Raw genomic sequence first — 19,002 nt, 5'->3', positions numbered from 1 at the left:
ATTTTAGGCGCCCACAATCAAATGTTTTAGGGAAAGAAAGGCGGAAGCGCTGGGGACTGTGGAGCTGAGAGTCCACCTGAAGCTTCAATGGCCTTTTTCAAGACTTCCGGGGGCCCCCAGGATTGCTGCCTTCTCCTGGTAGGCCAACTGCTGGTAATTGACTTTGGATTTTCCCTAGGGAAGGTTAAACTATCATTTAACTTCCATTCATATGCATATTTTAATTTGTCCTTTAATAGCCTCTTAAATAAACTATTCACTTAACTCCTGCTCGGGATAGCCTTCTTTATCTCAGCCCCCCACCCCTTTTTTTCCCTTTTGGTTGTGCAAGCTTGGGTTTCCTCTTTAGGATGGAGGCCAAAGTCTTCATGCCTAACTGCTCAGGCATGGCTTTAAAGACAGACGTTCACCGACCTCTTTTCAAATCTTTGGGTTCAAAGTATGTTAAGAATCTGGGAAACTATGAGTTGTTTCCTTGTCATCTTTTCATATCAAGGAGAGGGATACTGCTACCCCTCCCCCAAAGAAATCATGTCTGATAACCTGAAAACAAAGTAACTCTGCACAGCTTGTGCTGGGCAGGAGTGTGGGCGCGTAAGCAGGCCAATTTGAGCAAAAGCATGGGGTTTGGAATAGAGCGTAGGGAGAGAGAATACATTTGGGTCTTTGCCTGGAGTCAGAAAGAGAAGTAAGCCAACGGGTGGGGAGGGTAGTTGGTGTTCTGGAGAACGTTCTACTACACGAAACAAGTTGAGACGCCCCTCACCCACCAGTCCGTTGTTGATTTTTTGTGACAACCTGCAATGCTTTTCTCATGATGAGATTCACTTTCCCTTTTCTGGGGACCTAGAAAGACTTGTCAGATCTAGTAACCTCTACATTAACCTCTCAAAAAGGGAGAGGGCCATACCTTTCTTGCCTCTGAAACTAGAAAAAGCAGAGTCATGGAAGATTCAAAATGAACTTTTACGTCAATAGAGTTCGATACTGCTATTAATCAGAAATTTTGAAAGAGAGCAGGATGGTTGAAGGTAGGACAGAAATTTCACTGCCCTTTCATGCCTAGAGAATTTTCTAGACATGCTGGTATTCATAAAGTACAGTTTCAGCACATCCTGGAGAAACCTGGCGTCTTAAATGCTCGTGTCTCATATATACCTAAAGAATGGGCAACAAAAGCAAAAAGAGAGCGATGGGATCATATCAAACTCAAAAGCTTTTGAAATGCAAAGGAAATAATCAATGGGGCAAAGAGGCAACTTGAAAAAAATGGGAGAAAATGTTTTCGAACTGTATGTCTGATAAAGAACTCAAGTAGCAACAAAAGCCATAGTAAACAGCTATGTTAAAAGTGGGTAAATTACTTTAATAAATACTTTGCAAAAGAGGACATACAAATGGCCAACACATGTAGGAAGCAATGCTCAACCTCATGAACCATCAGGGGAGTATGTCCAAACCACAAGGGATCCCACCTTACTCTACTACAACAGCAATCACCAAAAAGACAAAGACACAAACTGCTGTCCAGTAACCAGTGCGCACTGTTGGTGAGAATTTTAGTATAGCAATTATGAAAAACACTACGACAATTCTTCGGAAAGCTAAAAACAGTTGCCGCTGTAGAACACAGTCATCTCATGTCTAGGTCCTTTCCAAAGGAAATAAACTCGGTATGTGGAAGAGATACTTGCATTCCCACATCCACTGCGGCATTATTCCTAAAGGCTAAGATGTAGAGTTGACTTAAGTGTAAGTGCATGACACTGGACAAATAGATGGGGAAACACTGTGCATCCCTACAGGATGAAGTTCTTTCATTTGTGACCATATGGATAGATCTGGAAGACATTATGCTAGGTGCAATAAGTCAAAGAAGCAGATACATCACAGGAACTCATTCACAAGAGGCATCTAGAAAAGGGGACCTCTCAGGAGTGAAGAATGGGACAGTGATTATTAGAGACTCTGGGTGGAGAGAGAGAGGAGAAAGAGGGGGAGGGAAACAGGCTGCTCAGTAGATGCCAAGTTGCAGTTGGATAAGAGAAATAAGTTTTGGTGACCTGATGCATAGTAAAGTGACTACAGCTGACAATGATGTAGCCTATGCTTTAAACAGAAGAGAAGATTTTTGTTTTGATTTTTTCTTTTTTTTTGAGACAGTGTTTCTCTGTGTAACCCTGGCTGCCCTGGAACTCGTTCTGTAAACCAGGTGGACCTTAAACTCAGAGATACACCTGCCCCTGCCTTCTGAGTGCTGGAATTAAAGGTGTGCGTCACCCCACCCAGCTGAAGAGAAGTTTGGTTTCCCCACAAGGAAATGATAAGACACGAGGTGTTGGAAACCCTATCTGGATTTGATTATCACGCAATGTATTCCTGTATTACAGTGTAACATTGTGTCATAAGTATGCGTAATTATGATACATAAGCTCTTCGAAGGTGTGGTATTTGCATTTAGCCTATGCAACCCTCCCAACTATAACTCATATCCAGATGACTTGCTGAACCTAATGCAACATAAACACTGTAAATCATTGCTACAATGTACTTTTAGGAGTAAAGATGAGAAGAGTGTGTGAATATGTTCAGTACAGATGTAGTCATATTTTCTGAACGTTCACCACTCAAATTTGGTTGAGTTTGAGGGTCTGAAGCCCCTAGAGACAGAACCCATGTTCCTTGGGTTTGCCTGATATTTCTTTCTTCTTCTCCATGTATCAGCATTTCTATATTCATAAGGAGAACTCCATCCTGCTTTGTGTGCTATCACCCAGCCATGAGACCTGGAGTGGCTGGTCATATAAACCCTGCCTACTCTACTGCCTTAGTGGTTGACCAAGTACAGACACAGAATAGCATCTACCACTCAGAGTAATTCTCAGGGCTTCTTAGCAAAGGCAGTATGGGAGGGTCTTCCTCTGCCTTTCACCTTTCTTTTCTGGAATGTGGCATTAAGGGTACTTTTAGTGGCTATCACGAGACTTTTCTGGCTTCTCAGAGGAAGGAAGCCCTTGTAACAGAAAAGAATGAGGCCCGAACAAGCACGTGTGTGTGTGTGTGTGTGTGTGTGTGTGTGCGCACGTGCACACACATGATTGAGGATTCAGAGTCATTGGGGACAGTGTTATTAGAGGTGAAGAATTGCCAGGCCCATGAGGTCTCATTAATCACCAGCTCTTATGTTCCACAAATGCATCCTAAGTGCTTGCCCTTAGATAGGCGGTGTTTTAGGTGTGGGGGAAATACTCATGGAAGATGTCAAGGACTCTGTCTTCAAAGCTTAAATTTGAAAGATGAGGGTCCTCCAAGAAATACGTACAACCTTTCAGATAGATAAAATGGATTCAGAGCAGTGAGAAGTTAAGTGCTATGGTGGTGGCACAGGGCAGAGGTGTGCTAGACAGTTAGATGCTGCTGGTGGTCCTGGACCTAAGGTCATGCTGATAGGAGGGCTGCTGACTAAGAGGAGCCAGCTATGGGGAGATAGGATGCAGATAGAGCCAAGGATTCAGAGGTTCAAACGAATGATCTTGAATTGTTCAAAGGATGTCAAACGATTGAGGGAGCTTGGACTGTCTTCCTCCTCTCTAGGTGCCACTTAAATGAAAAAGGAGTAAACAAGGAGAAGGTCTTCTTGGAGGCTTTTCTTTTTCTATGTGGGCACCCACCCTATGACAAGCATGTGACCTTGCCACTGACTTCCTCAATGTGGCACACTGAGTTAAAATCCTTTGATGTCACCGACGCTCCCATTGTCATTCCTGTGAGGTAGCCCATTTTTTAGTGGCATGTGTTTGTGTGAGAATTGCTTTTCTCTAATCCAGCCGAACTCACAGTATTCCTATACTCTGAAGGCACCCAGGCCAAGTCTCGGGATGATTACAGTGAAGAGTTGGATTGGCACTGTTCAAACTATGCTGATATGTGCACCCAGGCCTGGAGCTCAGGATGCTGGGGGAGGACCTGGAGCAGGTTCAGAAAGAATCACAACTCTCATTAAAGACATAAAGAAATCAAGGGTGGGATAAGGCTAACCAGGGATCTTCTCAGGTTAGGCATGGTGGTACGCACCTTCTGTTTCAGCTTGGGAGGTAGAAGTAGCCAGGTCCCCGTGAGTTTTGGGCCAGCGTGGTCTACATAGTGAATTCCAGGCCAACCAGAGCTGCACCGTGACACCATGCCATCCAAAAAAGTGGGACTTTGTTGTGGTCTTAAAGTAGAATATAGAGTAATGCTTCCCCAATTGAAACGGTGTATCCAGTTTCAGTTCAGTTAAACAGAACCCAAGAACTTCTTCTTTGATGCGATTTAGGCTGCAAACAATAGGAATCCTCACTCAAGCAGCCCTGGCCAAAAGGATGCAGCTTGCATCACAGGCCATCTGGATCAAATCCTGCTGGTAGCTCAGGGATAGCATCAAGGACCCATATTCTTTCTTTCCTTCTACCTTGTTAGCCACAGAATCTGCTTCAGTCTAGAAATTGTTCCAAATAGCTAATACTGTTTTTTAGATTTATTTATTTGATTGTATCTGTGTGTTTTGCCTACACGTAAGTCTGTCTGATGCCCATGGAGCCCAGAAGAGGTTGCTGGATTCCCTGGAACTGGATTGCGGACAGCTGTGAGCCACTATGTAGGTGATGGGAATCGAACCTGGGTCCTCTGCAAGAGAACAGTAGGATCAGTGAGAGTTGTGTTTCCCTGTTTGCATCTAAAGTATTCAAAATGAAAGAAAAAAGTTCTACCTTCTGACAGTAGAATGAAGGCCCTCTTCTTTTTAGGGTGTGGGAAGGGTTTTGAGGTGCATTTCTCTCTGGACCAGTGTTGGTGTTGAAGAGAAGTTAGTTTACAGTTCATCTAATCCATCACGGGCAAGAGCAGGGCTCAGGACTCCCTTCCGGAGGTGGGAATGGTCCAGCTCCTTTAAGTCTCTCTCATGGGAATAGAGCATGCATTTACACATGCAGCACGCACAATGAGTCTTACTGAGCATGACACATCTGCAGTAGTGCTGTGTGAGTTTTCCTGGAAAGTCTGTTTCTGCTCACCTCAGGTAGGGAGGGAAAAAACTGACCAGTCAAACACGGCCATCCAACTCCGGCTTAGTGAACCACGAGTTCACTGGATGACTTTGTCACTAAGAAGGCCACCCGAGCCTGGGGAGCACTCCTGAGTGCGGCGTCACTCCTCTCTCTTGCACAGGCCACAACCCCACCAAAGGACCGTCTGTTTCCTAGCAACAGTTCACTGCTTATAAAATACTGAATAATCCTATATGTTCGTCCAGCCTTATGAGTCTTGGAATTTTACTGTGGATTTGTTGGCCCTCCCTGATGTGGGAATTCTTCACGTTTGAGGAAGCAGCTATACAATAAGCAAATACAGGAAATGATAAGCTTATGGATAATATTGAGAAAACAAAATGGAAGACATGAGGTTTCTTTGCTTTTAATGACAGAATTTTGTCTCATATTATACCCTTGATTCTGTCTAAACTTGGGACAAGGTAGAGTAAGAGCAAGAGAGAGGGACACTTAAGTTTTCCATTTGACTCTCATGAGGTGTTCCTTATCCTGACAGGTCGAGAGCTTCCCTGTACGGATGAAGGCAGCAGATGGGGAGAGCCAGGATTCCTGCTTTGAAGCAGTAGTTGTGTGTCACATGGAGCTTGCCAGCTGAACTCTGTGGAAAACACTGATAACGAAGAGAGAACAGATATATTCTTTTTTATTCTTCTCTTTAAATTTATTATTATTATTATTATTATTGGTTTTCGACATAGGGTTTCTCTGTAGTTTTGGAGCCTGTCCTGGAATTAGCTCTAACTCTTGTAGACCAGGCTGGCCTCGAACTCACAGAGACCTGCCTGCCTCTGTCTCCCAAGTGCTGGGATTAAAGGCGTGCCATCACCACCACCTGGCTAGAATAGATATATTATTTTGAGTATATTAGGAATACTCATAAAGATCAACCATATCCTAGGCCACAATAATTTCCAAAAAATTAATATCAAATGAATGGCAGGCACTCAGCACAATGCAGTACATTTACATATTTATCTTATAATGATTTATTTTTTAATTTTTATTTTATGTGCAGTGGCGTACCTGCATGTGTGTCTGTGTGATGTCTGTGTGATGTTATCAGAACCCCTGGAATTGGAGTTACAGGCAGACAGTGGTCAACTGACATGTGGGTGTTGGGAACTGAACCTGGATGCTCTTAACCTCTGAGCCATCTCTCCAGCCCCAAATTTACATATTTATAACAAGGACATGAAAAAAAACCAAGATACTTTAAGACACATTTGGGAGAACTATCTAAAATTCCAGCTAACATATTACTTAAAGAGAACTTTATGACTTGAAAATCAATGGTCAAAAATTAAGATATTCTGGTAAATCTTTTTTAAAATTTTTTTTCTCTCTCTGTCTTCTGTGTGTATGTGTGTGTGTGTTTGATGCTAGGGATAAATCTACTACTTCAAATATAAGGCAATCTCTTTACCCCTTATTTATACTCCCAGTCTGAATTCTTAATAGAAGCAACCTTCACTCTCTAGATTGCAGAAATGATACTCACCAAAAAGACACCTTTAGATTTTCTGCATCCCTGAGAGGGCCAAACAGTTAAATTCGGAAGAGTCTGCAACATCAGGAACAGCAACCAACCGTACCATATGACCCAGAGCCACCCTTCCTCCCGCCATTGTTCAGCACCGTTACCACAGGCTGTGCTTGTGTCCTGAGATCACCCTGGCCAGAAAGGAACTTGTAGTGACATATGTACTGCCTGGTTGCACACGCTGCTCAAAATATGCCAATACATATTTAGGTAGGACTTGGTCTGATGGACATAGTCTGGTTGCATGTGAAGCCTCTAGCTGCAGGGTCATGGGAAAGTGAGTTTTAAGCATCTACCTTGCGAGACAGAGCTCATTAAGCAGGAAATTCCCTGGACATGGGGGTGGAGAAGCGCGCATAAGAAATGGCTTCCACACTTAGGAAGGAAGGAGATAATGAAAATAATGGCAGACCCCCTTCTACAATATCCAGTCACTTACAAAAGAAACGTTTCTTTGAAAAGAGTTGCAAGATAGACTTCTTATTTAGAAAAGCATGGAGGTTACACACACAGACACATCAGGGTATTTTGGGATTTGAACCCAGGACCTTATATATGCTAAGCATATACTCTACGATCAAGCTGCCCTCCGTCCCTTGAATTAAACTTTTAAAATATTTATTTTCAGTTTTGTGTATGCCTGTATACATGTGCCTGTGTATAGGCGTCAATACCTTATCGCGGTGCCCATGCTGGTCATGTTTTAGTGCATTGTCTAGGATGTCTAGATGGCAGTAAATGATATTGGTGATAGAGCATAATTAATTGGCTCCTCTGGTTTAATGAGCATGTTCCTAGCAGTTCATCATTCATTGGAGCTTCCGTTCCAGACAGTTGTGAGCCATGTGTGTGAGCAGGGACAAGACTCAGGTTCTCTGCAAGAACAGCAAGTGTTCTTAAACACAGAGCTACCTTTCCACTCGTCCAATCATTTATTTTATAAACTATTGTTCTCTATTCACCCAAGTCAGCATGCTGGGATGGAAACAGTGGCTGAGTGAGTTTGCCTGAGCTATTCCTACACCCGTTTCAGTTTCTGGTTGGAAAGCACTAACTCTCAAGACGATCTGACCCAGTAGGGAATGCCTCCAGAGGAAAGCCCACAAAGACACATGTCCAACACCAGGAGTTAGAGTTATCACTGGGATCCTATTGATGGAGCTTATATTCTATCCAGTTTCTGATGTCTCTAAGTCAATTTTAATAAACATCTTTACCATGCTCCTATTTCCTAGAAGTGAAATTGTTTTACCATGAGATAGGAATTATTCTATTTTATTTATATTAAGTGGTCAAAACCCTTTTTTTGGTGGTAATGCGAGTTTCCAGCTTCACAACTATGGTTAAGGAAGAACCTATAATTATGACATCTTTTTCAACCTTATAGCAACCTTCATAGCAAAAGTGGTATTTCACAGGAGTCTTTGTGTCCTCAGTTTTTCAAAACAAAATTGTTCTTGGAATGTGTTTTCATGCGTCTCCCAGGTGTAGCGGATTCAATTAAATATTTATATGCCTCTATGGAAAAGCACGTTTTTTTTTCTTTTTCTTTCTTTTTTTTTTTTTTGGTGCCACATATGGCTTGCCTTGTGATTATACACAGCTTGAGCTCATAAGAACTTTATTCACTTGACTCTTCTTAACTCTCAGAATATAAACTGTCTGATGCTCTGAATAAAGTTAGCTGTTGCATGAGACTTTTGTTTGCCTCCTTTACCAGCTCCTTTCTCCCAGGTCCCACTGCCTCTATAGCAGTAACCAACCAGCATTCAGCAATGTTCATGCATTAGCTAATGTAATATTTATAATACATTGTAAAGTAAATCTCCATTTCACAGATGAGAAGACTGAATTTCTAGGAGGACAAACCAATGACCTTGAAGTTTTAGCAGGAATACTGAATTCACACCGGGTTTTCTGATTAGAAATTTGTTCGTAGCAGTTGTTTGAGGTCGTGGGAGACAGAGAAATTTATGGAGCTAAAGAATTAAAACGTCTAAATGTCAAAAATAGTGCAGTTACCGGGCAGCAAAGTAACTCTGCAACCCAGGTAGGACTTGAACTTGCCATCCCCCTTTCTCAGCCTCTCGAGTAGCTGCCATTACAGGCTTGCATCACCAGGTTCAGCAGAGGATGAGAATTTAAAAAACTTAAATCAATTCAATATTCAAAAAGTTGAGAAATTCCTGGTAATGTTTCCGGTCTTTGAGAGTCACAGCAAATATCAGGTTATTCAAGTCTTTGGGTTGCCTCACAGCTAAGAAGTGCTGTTCTAAAGGGGTAAGCCCTGGGAAACGCTGCCAAGGGCTGTACCTCCTCCTTTTTTTTCTTTTTGTTTCATGTTTTATTGCATTGGTTAGAATGTCTAGACAGAAAAAAGCGATATTGGTGATAGTGGTCGTTTGATTGTTCCCCTAGTTTAATGAGACTGTTCCTAGCATTTCATCATTAACTATTATGTTTAAGACAGATCCAGATACCATTTATTATGCCAAATAAAAATCCTTTGTTTCTAATATTTTGACTTAAAAAGCTGCAGTTGGATGTTGAATATAAGGCGCTAGCTTCTCAAGCAAAGGAGAGGAGACGATGTAACTGTACGCTATCACTGAGTAAATGGGCTCTATACGGTTACGTCACACAGAGACGTGTGCACGCGTACATTTGTGGCTTGAAGATGTGCATGTTAGGTGAGTATTCCAGCACAGAGCTATGCCTCAGCCCCACACAGTCCTTCTGATGCTTAGCGAGACTCCTGAAGACCCTTGAAAGATGACGGCTCCTGCAATGGGTGGGACATCCATGTAATATTTTTTCTAGAGGGCTTATATCTGATTTGTTGCCTCTATTCTGGACTGTAGTCTAAGGATGATAGAACTCTTGCCCCTCACTCACTCGGTAAAGGACTTGGAATGCCTACCATGTGCAAAGCCCGCTTTTGGCTTTCATGTCTTGAACAGCATTTAGTATGTGGTGGCAGTTCATAACACCAGACTGAATCAAGTTTTAAAGAGTTGGCCTCGGGCCAGTGAGATGGCTCAGTAGGTCAAGGTGCTTGCTGGGAAGCCTGAGCTGGGGTCAGTCTCAGAGACAGCACATGGTGGAAGGTGAGACCTGATTACAGAGGTGTTTTCTGTCCTTGTCGTGTGTGCTGTGACACATGTGTCCGGTCCCCTCAAAAATTAATAAAATAAAAATGTGATTAAAAAAAAGCATTACAAAAAAAAAGAGAAGCCTGCATGCTCAAGGTTGCCCGCATCCTCAAGGTTGCCCGCGTCCTTTCACCCAAGCAACCAATAAGATGGAGATCTCTGGCTCTGGTACCTTTATTTCTTCCCCTATCTCTTCTCCCCTGCTCCCATGTTAGCCAGAATAGGGAACCAGATACACACTGAATATTCTTCACCCTAGCCTAGGCCTGTCTCCAACACGATGTAAGTTTTCAAAATAGAACTAGGGCAGGAAGGTTTATTACTCTGGACACAGGATTTCGCTTTTGGCTGGAAACATCCTCAGCAATGGATTGGTGGCCCTCGGGGGGAACTGCTGAATGAGTGATTGTATTTTAGGTTTGGAACCCTCCCCGCTTTCTCTTCACTAACAATTTCCTTGTCTACAAGTTTATAAGGCAGCAAATAGCCCCTGTGAGCATAATGAATCGTGACATCATAGGCCCGTGGCACTTACAAACAGAAGGGGCCGGCCAGCACTTGCTTTTATTAGCCACGTACCCCAGAGCTGAGCAACAGACCTAGCCCTCCTTGGACGTCCTATTATAAACCTTATGATGGATTCGTCCCCATTTTCTCTCTGTTTTCAGTGAGGTCACTTTTCATGGTCAAGTAATTTCCTCCGCCATGCTTTCTTGAAGACTGCTAGAATGCAGTGTCGTCGCATTGCACAAGCCCTGAGTCACACACATGTCTTCAATTCTGGCGGAAGAACAGTGCATTTGAGGAGAAACTGTAGTCCTCATCCAAGAGGGTGACGGAACCAGTTATTTCCTGTGTCTCTTTGACAATGGTAGTGTCCTCCTTCTCTCTTGGGATTTAGTCCTCTTGGGGAGCCATGAAACTTTGGAAATCTTAATACATTTGGAAATTGTTGTTGAATGAGTGAAAGAATGTAATTTGAAACATGAGTGTAAGACATGGCTTGAGAAACAGGCAAGTGTTTTCTTTTGCGGGGTGCAAAGTTGAAAAAGTTTCAAAGAAAGGGGACAAACGAGGCTGGGGATATTGCTCAGTGGCAGAGCACATGCTTAGCATGCACAGGGTGAAACAAAGAGAGAGAAAAAGAGGAAACAGGGATGGGAAAGGGGGAGGGAGAGAGGAGATGACATTTAGTTTCCTACGAGGGGAGGAAGCACTCCACCTGTAGTGCAGGGGCACTGAATGCAGAGAACCGACACACGCTGAGTCTCCTACCTTTGACTGTTGCATCCTGAGCATCTCTGGCACACAGATGAAGACAACTGGAACAATAGGTCAGAGATCATGAAAACGAGCCTTGTTGGTACCTCTGAGGCCCTAGGAGCCATCTGGTTTAATTTGTATAATTTAAGGGGGATGAGGGGAATTGTTTTATGATTCTACTTCATAGGGTGGGCCATCGGTCACAAAATGTCCAACAAATGCAGACGAACCGCCCAGTGTATAAACACTGATTAACTGTGGGATGAACTTGCGCTCTCTTTTCTTCTGCCCAATAAGTGTATCTTATTTAAAATGGTATCCAGGTCTATGTTTGGCAATTCTAAGATTACAAATAATCTTTTTATCATGAACTATAAAATGCTGCCCAAAAGGCCACCTTTTAAGAACTGAAATCGGAAGGTACCTTGAGGTGTTGCGAGAGGGTGAATCAGCCCAGGGCCATGCAAGAGGAGAAGTGAATGCCCACCGCCGGCCCCTGTGGGTAGAACTATTCTTTGGTTCGCCCAGGCTGGGTCACTGTCTTCCACCTGGTCCCTTGAGAGCTAGACACACGGGGAGAGGGCAGAGAGGGGCAGTCTGAAGGGACCCACACCATCTCTCGCTCTGTTGCTTGGCTCTAGCACCGTCAGCAACTGTCACCAGGGTCTTCTCCCTTCTCCCACTACCAACCACTTCAGTGTAAAAAGGCTTATTTCAAAAACCCTTCTTTCCCCCATTTTGATGGGAACCACACATTTTAGGGTGGTGAGTCCAGCCTTCTTCACTTGGGTTTTGAAATGCTGATGAAAGTTTGAAGCAGAATCCAGCTAAACCAAAAGAAAAAAGAAAAAAAAAAATAAAGTCAGAGGCTTTGTGCTTTTCCAGGTGTCCACAATTTGAATCCAGAAACAGAATGTGCACTTCCCACAATGAGAACTTTTGACTGGGTCTTCACCTGTGAGATCCATCCTGAAGACCAGTGGTGCCTCTTCTCTTAGAGAAGCCCAGGGACTCCGCAGTGAGTGTGTCCAGTAGTGCTGGGGACAGAGCAGAACATATTAGGGGTGCTCCCCTGTGCCTTGTAGGTGGGATCTGACCCAAGGCTATTGTGATGTAGATTACCACTGTGTGCCATCTGGTGGATGGGGTGGCCTGCATTTGGGGACCACAGCCAGGCTTTAGAGCCACCCCAGATCCACCAAGGCAGGGATGGGAAAACTCGGGTCTCCTCAAGTGGGGGCAGCTTTGTCACCCTTCCCTTCCATATGTTTTCTTTGCCTTTTCCTTTCTCTCCCCCTCCAACTTAAATCCCTTTCAAGCTGCATTGTTGCCAGCGAGGTCATCTGGAAGTCAGTGGGTTCACAGGTTGTTTGGATTTCCTAAAATTGTGCTCTCCCCAAACGTGGTAGGAGGGATTGTTTGTGCCGTGTGCACGGGACGGCCCACTGAGGCCAACACAATGTCGCTATTTCTGTTTCTCTCTCTTGGCCCCAGTGAAGTCATTTCAGAACTTTGCTGTTTAAGAAGTAAAACCGGCAGAGACAAATCCTGAACTTTGGAATTTTCCAACTCATTCTGTTGGATTCAGAGAACCAAATCCTCCCCCTCTGCCCTGAATTTTTCTTTGACCTTCACCAGGCTACACTCTGAAATACTCCTCCTTCTCGCAGTTAGATAGGGTGTGGGGAAGCCTTTTAGTGGAGATACTCAAGCCATATAATGCCAGATGCAAACACAGATGTTTATGAGTTCACAGAATAGAGGATATAAATGTCCCCACTTTCCTGTATGCTTGGGAAGCATCCGTTTTTCTATTTAGAGAGAAGGAGAGAAAGGAAAAAAAAAAAAAACCTCATCGACCCAGATTTGCTCAATTTCCTGCTTCAGCATTTGCGCTTTAAAGAGCTTATTTGCATATGAAATTGGCTGGTGATAGCATGTGTGGGGAATTGTGACCGAAGCAGCATTCTCCTTTAATGTGCACATGCTGTGGTTTGTGAGAGTCTGTGTTCACACGCAGAGCAACCTATCGACGTGGAAGGAGTTAGTCAGTGCGCAGCAGAGGCCAAGATAAACTTTGCTTGGAGGCACGGTAAGTGGTTCTGAGACGCCCCCTGAAAAGGATATTTTGAACGTTTATTCAGTTCTCTTCCCTTTAAAATAAGGGTAAAGACATTAAGTGGAATATTCTTACAGGTGTTTTGAGTTACCACTCAGGAAGCGATTGAAGGCTTAAGAATAACTTTTGGGGTTTTAATCTTCGGTTATTTCTACCATGTACGCATTTATAAAACGTTCATATTTTTCAAAAACATATTTCTAGGCCCTTGCCATGTGCGAGCCATCTTGGCCACATGGGATCAATAATAAGGTAAACAGGGTAGATTGGTCTGCTGTCTGGCACACTCTGGAAGAATTTCATGGGACCCAAAAACTAGCTAGTGCTGAGGGCTGAATTGAGTCCCCCTGAATCTGTCTGTTGAAGCCATAACACCCAGCACTTCAGTATGCCTAAGTCTGGACACTGTGTCTTGTAATAGGCAGTCAGGACAGGCTGGGCTGGCTCCTACCCACAATGTGACTGATGTCCTTGGAATAAGAGATGGGACCCAGACAGAGGGAGACCAGGTGAGGACACAGGCTGAAGACTCTGTCTGTGAGCAAAGAGGAGCGCCCTGCCTGCCCCTTAATCTTGGACTAAATAAGTTACATGTTTAAACTGTGGCATCTGTGCTCTGTTGTTCTAGCCGGGAGAGCTAGCTGATCCAGAGAGCAAACTCCTGTGAGAGTGACAGGGAGAGGGCCTGGTGCTCAGGGCTACTGGGTCAGACACAGGCCCTGTCATCTTACTACAGGCCTGAAGAAGTGTGCCATGTGAAAAGTCCGTGTAAAGCCAATGCAAGTGTCCCACAGCTGTACCTACAGCAAATGAGACGGACCTGGGTTATTGCTCTCGGTTGTTAATAGTAGCAGAACCCCTGAGGGATGCAAACAGCCATCGGCGGACATTACCCATAATTCCATGTTTTGAGGAAGAGCAAAGAGGAATGCTAGATCCTCATACTACACGAGAGAGAGAGAGAGCTCCTGCAACGGAAAGGCTCTGCCATCGGAGTCATTCCTCAAGCACCAGGAAAAGGGGGTTCTGTGTCATGAGCACTGTTTGCATCCCCTCTCTCTAGGGTGAGCCGCTTTGCACTCACTGTTCTGTCTATGGTGAGTGAATAAATGTGGTTTGCATCACTCGGTGCCTTGGGAATGCCTTACGGGTTATTTCTGGAGTGGGCAAAGTTCAGCATAGTCTGGAGCCAAAATGTCCCCATTATTGAGCCAAGATAGTTCAAGTGTTTATGACCCATCTCCAGAATGGTGTGCACATGTGAGAGGTTGATGGTGCAGTTTGCACACGTCCCCGGGAGTGGAGGGAAAAGCTGCGGGGAAGCAGGGCCCGAGAGTGGGGCTGTTGTTGACTGTCTTTTCAGCCCGAGGTTGCTGGAGAAGGCCCAATAGCACTTGCATGGTTGCAGACTTTTCCTGTTCAAAGAATCAAAGCTCCTGAGGCTGCTTAGAAGCCTCAAGGGGTGCAGGAAAGCCCACAGCCCCTCCCAAGACTTTCTTTCTTCTTTTTCTGGATCCTGCCTTCAGGACTAGTTTATCCAGGGCCACAAGGGTGAAAGAAAATGACCTAAGAGAGCCAGTCTCACAATGCAGCCTGAAGCTGTCTGGGGCCTTTCTGGCCCTTTCATAGAGTTTGAGGTTGATACTATTTTCAAAGTAATGCTAAGACAGCATTCCCCATTTACAGGACAGCGCAGTAGATGTTTCCTGAGGCTGCCTGGCTCGTGGCATTGTCATTACTCCTATGGCTGAACGAACATTTGCAATTCTTACATTCCTCAGAAGTTCAGGAATTAGTAGGGGTTGTAATGCCCATGTGTGCCCTCTGTCAGATCTCGGTTTGCTGTCAACATTCTCCCATTTTCCTGGCATCTCACCTGCACCCACCAGAGTTCTCATAAACTGTTGCTTTCAAATTCCAATAGTTTCCTTGCTTTGATGCAGAAATACAAAATGTAATTTTGGGTATTTTGTAAACATTTTACAAAAAGGAAAAAAATTTTTTGTTTTAGTATACTGTTTATACTGAAAAACTTTTCTAACTGACAATTTCATCTGTGACTTAGTGTTTTAAAGTCTAGCATTTTGTTCTAAGATGAAATGAGGTTCACAGCATATTTCCGATATATTTATTGATGTGTGATTGGCTTTGAAGAGGGATGTGAAAGATTTACTTTCTTAACTTGTACACTAGGATGCTGAAAACAAGGGACCAGAGAGATAGATGGCTCAGCAATTAAGAACATGCGCTGCTCCTGTAGAGGACCTTATGTTTGGTTCTCAGAACCCACATGGAGGCTCAAAAGAATCTGTTAATTCCAGCTGTAGACCTAACTTTGTGGCCTCCATGGAACCTGGGCATGCATGTAATATACATACAGACAGACAGATAAACACTCTTAATGGTAAAATAAAGATAAATGAATCTTTTAAAAAAGACTTTGAAAAGGATAAAGTGATGAATCAGAGAATCCTGTGACTTACGAAGGCACAAATTCAGTCTGAAGAGGCTGCTGGGTCAAACTGTAGGTAAGAAATAAAAATTATGCTCAAAGGTACTTCCCCCTCAGTTCTACAGATTTTAAATTTTTACCTTCTTGTGTCTTATGTTAACAGAAAATAAAGTCAAGTTGTATTGTGACGAAGGTTGAATTGTGACTTTATTTTTGGACCACATGTTCAGAGTGTCAAGAAAAAAGAAATTCAGTATTTGAAATGTAGACATAATGAATTCCATCATTCTCCCCACCCCCTAATTATTTGTTATGGATTTATAGACCAGACCGGGAGAACCTCGGGAGCACTGTATAGGTCGGCGACGACATGGTTGTGTGTTGTTGCTGTCATCGAATCACATGGGCTGGCTAAGTGGATGCAGCAGCCTAGAACACAATGAAGCTGGCACAGCCAGCCTGGCTGAACGTCTCTGGGCGGAAAAGCCAGTCAAGATGGGACACTGGGCTTTTCCACCAGTGCCGGGATCTGTGGGATTAGTGCTCCAGCTAAGAACGTAAGTCTGAGTTAGCAGTTTGTCTGAAAAAGTGTACTTTTAGATTATAAATGGAGTCTGAACTTACAGTTTTGTTTATATTTAACTGGTACCAAATTAATGAGTCACTGAAGGAAGTTTCCTTTATGGGACTTCTGAGGAGCAAACATATAGTACTGAACTATTCAGATCAGTAAATAATGTTTCTCAGTCTCACGGTTTATTCTGGGTGGATGGAGTTGACATTTGTGCAGAGGGTGCAGAAGAAAGGAAGGGTCACGCTGCTGATGCCTTCCCACACATCCTCCCGACAAATCCACGCTGGATTCTGTGTAACTGCATGCTCATAGCAAAAGTGGAAAATAAAACAAGAAATCCAAGCCAGCTTTCCTTAAAAATGTCTTGGTAGTGAAATGAAAGTTGCTCTTTGAAATCCAGCCCTTTTTGCATAGTTACAGAGTGGGAATTCCCACTGGGCTCTTCTTTCTGTGCCCAGTTACCTGCCATCTCCAGCCTGAGCGCCATAACTTAAATCATGGCTGATACAACTGCTGTTTTCACAGGGCACACTATTTTACTGTGATTATTCTGACTCAGGATTTGGCAGACTTTTCCTTAGAAAGCAGCCGTGAGCTGGGCGGTGGTGGCGCACGCCTCTAATTGTAGCTCTTGAGAGGCAGAGGCAGGTGGATCTCTGTGAGTTCAAGGCCAGCCTGGGCTACAAGAGCTAGTTCCAGGACAGGCTCAAAAGCTACAGAGAAACCCTGTCTCAAAAAACCAAACCAAACCAAACCAAACCAAACAAAACAAAACAAAACAAAACAAAATCCCAAACAAACAAATCAGTCCTGAGCTTCTATGCCAAGGACAGCTGAATTTTGACATTCTAATACAAACTAGAATTTTGGAAAATGTGTGATGACTATTGTCAGCGTGATAGACTCCTGAAAATGAAGTAATTCTCAGCTGAAGTCAATGATGATATTACCAAATGTTATTTTTTAAAAATTGTGCCCTGAAATGTAGCAGATATGGAAAAAATCTACATGCTGCGGTGAACCAATATTTCCATATTTCTTCTTCACCTTTTTTTACTTTATGTGCATTGGTGTTTGTGTGATGGTGTCAGATCTCTTGGAACTTGAGTTACAGGTGGTTGTGAGCTGCTGTATGTGGGTGCTGCAAGTTGAACCTAGGTCTTCTGGAAGAGCAGCCAGTGCTCTTAACCACTGAGCCATCTGTCCAGTCCTGACCCATCGATTCTTATGGACAGTGTTAACAAGTTCGTTGGTGTGGTTTCAAATTCCACTGCAAGTGTACATAAACAACCCAGGTACTAGATTGCAACTGACCATCCAGAAACTTATTTTTCAAGTTCTGATTTACACCAAAGGTAAGTAGTCAATGTTATCTGAGAAGTCTGGTGAGTGCTGTCCTGTACCAGCAGGCTGTGTGAGGCTGGATGATTTTCATGAACTGCAAGGAAAATACCATCTTCCAGGAAATTAGACACATGACTGTTATGAAAGAGAAGATGGGAAGCTGTAAGGGGCCGTCCGGATATCGTCATTACAAGATGGCGCTGGCAGTCCTGCAGCTTGGAGGTAAACAAAATCCTTCTTTGGTATTGCCGTGAGGGGCTGAGCGCCCTTTGCTTGTACATGCACAATTGAGCCTTGTTCCCTGGCCAATCCCGAGGCCCTGGGCATCAGCAGACTGGTATTCACCAATCAGGACAGTGCCCGAGTTCCTTCAACCTATATAAGCAGATGCTGCTTGGCCTTCTCTCTCTCTCTCTCTCTCTCTCTCTCTCTCTCTCTCTCTCTCTCTCTCTTCCTGCTCTCCCTTCAACCAAGAGGCTCCAATAAAGTGTGATTTAAGAAGAATCCTCAACTCGTGGTCGTTTCTTCCTTGCTGGTCAAGGGGTTCACCACAGGGAGCCATCTTCTATCAAGTCAGAGTGAAGGGGTTTGTGAAAATGTAAGACACTGCCACCTGTCTCACTAGCATTTTACTTCAGAAAACCGATATTTTCTATATAGTATTTTATTCATAGTAATATGAAACACTTATTGTTGATCTTTTAAAATAAATGAATAACAAAATTTGGTTTAGTTTCAAATACAGTAAAAATGAGTACATATAAAAACTAGCTACATAAAACTTCTCTAGGGTCCTCAGTTTTTAGAGTTTGAGATTTTTTTTTTCCAGTGTGAGAAAGTTGTGCTCTTCAGTGCTACCAGAACAGATTCAGCCTGTCCCCTTTTGTTTCAGGAAATGGGGTTAATTGTGAATCACTGCCGTGTCCAATCTCTATTCAGATCCGTGAGGTCAGCACTACCAGTGTTTTTGACACCTCTCACTTCTGATCACAGTGACTGGACTGATGGCCCAAATCAAGAGGCTCGACTTCAGCTAGAAGCAGCTGTGCCCAGCTGATTATCCCAGAAACAAAACAAAACAAAACAAAAACCTTTAACAGTCGAGCATGGTGGCTCATGCCTTTAATACTAGCACTCAAGAGGCAGAGGCAGGGGGATCACTGTGAGTTCAAGGTCAACCTGATCTACAGAGTGAGTTCAAGGAGAGCCAGAACTGCTATACAGAGAAACCCTGTCTCAAAAAAACCAATAAACAAACAAACAAACAAATAAATAAATAAAAATTAGCAGGAGACTCAAGGGGCTGTAGATTCAGGCTGGCCAGAATTTTTTTTGGGGGGGGGGAGTGGGAAGAAAAAGACTTTCTTATTGGAGGGCTGCTAAATAAGGAGCTGGATGGGGGGGAGGAAGTAGAGTTTTATAAAGACAGAGATGATACACAGTAGTTCTTGTTATCCCTCCCTTTTCAAAT

General features: G+C 43.6%; 1 long non-coding RNA gene across 2 annotated transcripts in view; it reads left to right on the top strand.

The window, feature by feature from the left end:
- LOC146892022 (uncharacterized) overlaps window positions 1–18,348 on the top strand; it is a 28,793-nt gene extending 10,445 nt beyond the window's left edge. The window contains exons 1-3 of one of the 2 annotated variants that reach the window (XR_015005116.2): window positions 9,888–13,134; window positions 15,938–16,170; window positions 17,597–18,348. This is a non-coding gene — a long non-coding RNA (uncharacterized LOC146892022). Of the gene's footprint in view, window positions 1–9,887; window positions 13,135–15,937; window positions 16,171–17,596 lie in introns of those variants that run through there. The other variant, XR_015005118.2, reaches the window with a different exon arrangement.
- Window positions 18,349–19,002: the final 654 nt, after the last annotated feature.

The sequence above is a fragment of the Myodes glareolus genome, chromosome 14 (assembly GCF_982192425.1).
Source record: "Myodes glareolus chromosome 14, mMyoGla1.1, whole genome shotgun sequence".
Lineage (NCBI taxonomy): Eukaryota > Metazoa > Chordata > Mammalia > Rodentia > Cricetidae > Myodes > Myodes glareolus.
Note: the sequence above shows the minus strand (reverse complement) of the source record. Positions and strands in the feature narration are given on the sequence as shown.